This window comes from Apis dorsata, unplaced genomic scaffold (assembly GCF_000469605.1).
Source record: "Apis dorsata unplaced genomic scaffold, Apis dorsata 1.3 scaffold_133, whole genome shotgun sequence".
NCBI classification, from domain to species: Eukaryota; Metazoa; Arthropoda; class Insecta; order Hymenoptera; family Apidae; genus Apis; species Apis dorsata.
The window spans coordinates 1,360,792-1,365,052 of record NW_006263426.1 but is presented as its reverse complement, the minus strand read 5'-3'; the positions used below and the strand labels follow the sequence as shown (position 1 = coordinate 1,365,052).

At 36.2% G+C, this 4,261-nt stretch overlaps 1 protein-coding gene and 1 long non-coding RNA gene across 2 annotated transcripts in view; one reads left to right on the top strand and one right to left on the bottom strand.

The window, feature by feature from the left end:
• LOC116185230 overlaps positions 1-96 on the bottom strand; it is a 16,102-nt gene extending 16,006 nt beyond the window's left edge. The window contains exon 1 of the long non-coding RNA XR_004150033.1: positions 82-96. This is a non-coding gene — a long non-coding RNA (uncharacterized LOC116185230). The remainder of the gene's footprint in view (positions 1-81) is intronic.
• LOC102677882 (neurobeachin) overlaps positions 1-4,261 on the top strand; it is a 240,681-nt gene that overhangs the window by 114,663 nt on the left and 121,757 nt on the right. The window lies entirely within an intron of this gene.

Genomic DNA, 4,261 nt, shown 5'->3' with positions numbered 1-4,261 from the left:
TTTTTTTTTTTTTTTTTTTTTTTTTTTTTTTTTTTTTTTTTTTTTTTAATAATCTCTCGTTTCGATGGCAAACGTTTACACAATAATATTATCTACGGGCTGGTGAATCGCGAATATCTGAGCGATTTGACACAGTAGGATCGTTCATATAAATATTAAACTGATAATAGTATTTGTGGAACGTGTGTTGTAGACCGATAGGTGGAATAGGTTCGTGGAAAATCATTTTATACGGGCTGATTCATGATTGATCGAAAGTGTTTAATTTGTGGTGTTCCATCATTTCAACGAACGGATGCACACATCGAATGCGATTCAACAGCTTTAAAATCGGTTATTTGTCCAATATTCTGGCGAATATTTAACGATCGATCGAGCCTAAATTATTTTAGAATGTTGCAGAGTGTTCATACATTCGTGGAACACTTTTTCAGCAGAGACATAATTCTAAAAAAAATTGGTATACAAAAATATCGATCGATATACTCATTTTCGGACGAGTAAAAAGTTAGAAAGAATGAGACAGAGATGAAGCTATCTCTCAATTTACAATTGGTTAATTTACAATTGATAATTATAATTTTATAACTTAATAACTTTCACGTTTGTTTTGCCCTCTCACGAATATTTGAATACATTCGTTTTGAATACATTAGAAGAGAAAAAAATAGAAACAAAGAAACGAATAAAAAAACGAATAAAAAATAGAAACAAAGATACGAATAAAAAAACGTAACGAATAAATATAATTAATTATTTACACATGGTCACAATATACCATTATTCCTTAATTTCCTTAATTATCTCTATCCGACAATTTCCAATAATTTCCATACGCGAATAAATTGCGAATCATTTAAATTTTCCAAAAAGCACTTTGGAAATCTCGAAGGGATTAAACTCGAGCCACGAAAGCCTCTCTCGCCGATCCTAAAATCTCGTTTAACCTCACGACTCGTAAATCGCGGCGAGATCCAATCTCGGTAACGGTATTGCTATTATTTCTCAAACAGTCGGTCGCAGAACTTCGCAGGGACAATAATAGCGAGCAAAAACGCGTCCCCGAGAGGTTTATTATCGAAAACAATTCCCTCGGTTAGCCTCGATACCCGGAATCCCTGCTCGAAACCCGGTCTTCTTTCGATCAGGATCAAATATAGAGAGGATCATGTCCACCAGATTGCCGCCATTCCATGAATCTAAACGCGGATCAACCCGTATATATATATACGGGTGCGATTTCCACGAGATAGCGAAGGTCAAGATACGTTGGAATAAATCCCTTTGATACGAGGAGTCGATAAGGATACGCGACGAAGGCGATGAAGTTAGAAGTTTGGACGGCTCTGCGTGCGATACCCTTTCGCCCCATTGCATTCTGATCGAGCCAATTCCACCGCTATCACCGCGAAAACTTCCTAGATTACCCCTCCAACGTTTCCCTATCTTATTAAAACAGGATCTCGTTTCTCCTTTGCAATTCTTACACGGTGAATTGACTCGTCGAGGACGATATACGTATTTATAGTGTCAATCAACTTTTTTGAATCTTTTTAAAGTTTTCGAGGTTAACAATGAGAAGTTTCACGTCATTCATGATATCGAAAGAAAAAAATTATTGTTTAAAGAGATACGAATACGGTGTTTAAATTTTAAAGATAAATAACTTACAAACAGATACAAGATATCATATAAATAGAAAATTCAATCGTCTATTGAAAGGAATTAAAGAATTGTATATGATTGCACGAGAGTCGATATCAAAGTAAAATACAATACACGGATGAGACATGGAGTTCACCGGTGCTCAAACACAAAACGAGGGGCACGAATGATTTCTCTCCCGTTAATTTAACTTTCCTCTGGCGAGGAGGACCGGTGACAATCTTCGGAGGGACGGAGGGAAAGCGGCATCGAAATTCAACTCTCGAATGTAATCATGGAAACGCGGGAGTTTGAATCGTGGGAATTACAACTCGCTCGTTTCAAAATCTCGGTGCTTAGTTGCTCAACTTTATTCACCTTGCGCGCGCCCCCCTCCCCGCGTATGGATATTAATCTTTCGAAATGAACGTGTCAAGCGCCCCACGACACGGGGCAATAGTTAATCTTCCGAATCGCATTTAACACGTACCATCACTTCAACGTCATAATAATGGATTTATCGTCGTATCACGTAGACTCGAGAACTCGTCGAGAATTTCTCAATTCTCTTTCGTATTTCGAATACTCGAGTCTGTATAGAGTGTATATCTTGAATCTTGAGGGGTTGTGACGATGTTGGGCCAGAGAAGCCGCGAAGAAGACCACGTGGCGCTCGATAATTCACGAAATCGTTGATCGACGATACTAAATATGAATATAAAAATAGAATGGAATCGTAGAATTGTGTAGAAAGATAATGATTATCAGTATTATAAACGGAAATGGATGATCGACAGAGGATAGATCTACTATCTTATAGATTACGAGAAATTAAAAGATTTTGTTCTATGATAAAATTTAAACGCACGAGTATCGAAATTGCATTACAAACTTCTTCAAGAATGTGGAAGACATGGAAAAAAAGAAATTTTACGGAAGAAGAGATATATATTTTTCGCTGTTTCATAATTGTTTCTTGTGTTTATTGAAATTGATATTAGCCACATCGGGAATTCCATCGAATTTATCTTATCCCTCGTGTATTTCTCGAAATCCACGGATTGAAATAGATTTTGCGATTTTGCAAAACACGGTATCGCAATTTTAGGAGGCCGTGTACTTGGAATTACAACGAGAATTCGATCGATTTAGGAAGCACACGGCACGGCACAGATCCAATATCTTCCGATCCGAACCGCATCATTAGGTTACGTTCGCACGGTAATTAACAATTCCACGTGCAATTTCCCGTTCACGTCAATCCACTCCACCCGCTTTATTATCGAACCGCGTGTATCACGGTCGCGTTTCGTCCTACTTTTCGCCAAATCATCGCCGAATTACGCCAAACTGCCCCGCGATAATCCTTTCGGAATAGATAAATCGATTCCGAATCTTTAGTCCACCACCCCCATCGTTGAATTCGCGTTACTTTAATCCTATAATCAAATTACGAAATCTGTTTGTACCGTCCCGTATCATCGACGGAAACGAAATTATGACGCTTTCCACGAAGGAAGGAAACGTGGCGCGTTACGACTAATTGGTTTGCTTTTCCACTCGTGGCGTGTGTTCAAACACACACAGAGGGGGAGGGTAAACAGGTAAACTGTTAAAACGTTGCCCCAACAAACGGTGCGTATACGTGTGTAGCTAAAAACATGATGCAGTTTGACGATCCTTTTTCTTTTTTTTTTTTTTTTTTTTAACCATTTTCCCGATAACGCGGAGAATTATAATTCCAATAAATCGGTCTCGATCTGTTTTTCCCCGGAAACTGGAGATTAACTAGTTACCGTAAGCGGGTTACAAACGAGCTGCAATTTCCTTTTCCCCGATCCGAGAACTTTCCTCTTTCGATACCGGTATTTCTTTAATCGGGCCAGTTATACGCGTTTGAAAATGAAACTTCCCGCGTTCTTCCGCTGACGCGATTAAAAAGTTGGGAAGAAAGATCGAACAATGAAACGAAAGTTTCGTTCAAGATTCTTCAATTGATAGACTTTAAGACGATCGCAAAAATTATTGTCTTTGGAAAATGGATATTTTCAACTATTACTATTGCATAAAAGTATTTCTTATAATGATTTTTTTATTCTCGTTTTTCTTTTTTTAATTTTCTACGTAAGACGATAATGTTGTGATGAGATGGACAATGTATCATATCGCAAAATTGTCTTTGGAAAAATTTTTTTTTACGTAATACAATAATATTTTTCAAAATTCGTACTAGTAAGAGATGAACAATGCATCGTGTCACAAAATTATCTTTGGAAAATGGATATTTTCAACTATTACTTTTGGCATAAAAATATTTCTTATAATAATTCTTTTATTCTCATTTTTCTTTTTTTTTACATAATACAATAATATTTTTCAAAATTCGAACTAGTAAAAAATGGACAATGGATCGTATCGCAAAATTATCTTTGGAAAATAAATATTTTTCAATTATTACTATTGACATAAAAGTATTTCTTATAATAATTCTTTTATTCTTATTTTTCTTTTTTTAATTTTTTAGGTAATAAGATAATGTTTTTCAAAATTCGTACTAGTAAGAGATGGACAATGCATCGTGTCGCAAGATTATTGTCTTTGGAAAATGGATATTTTC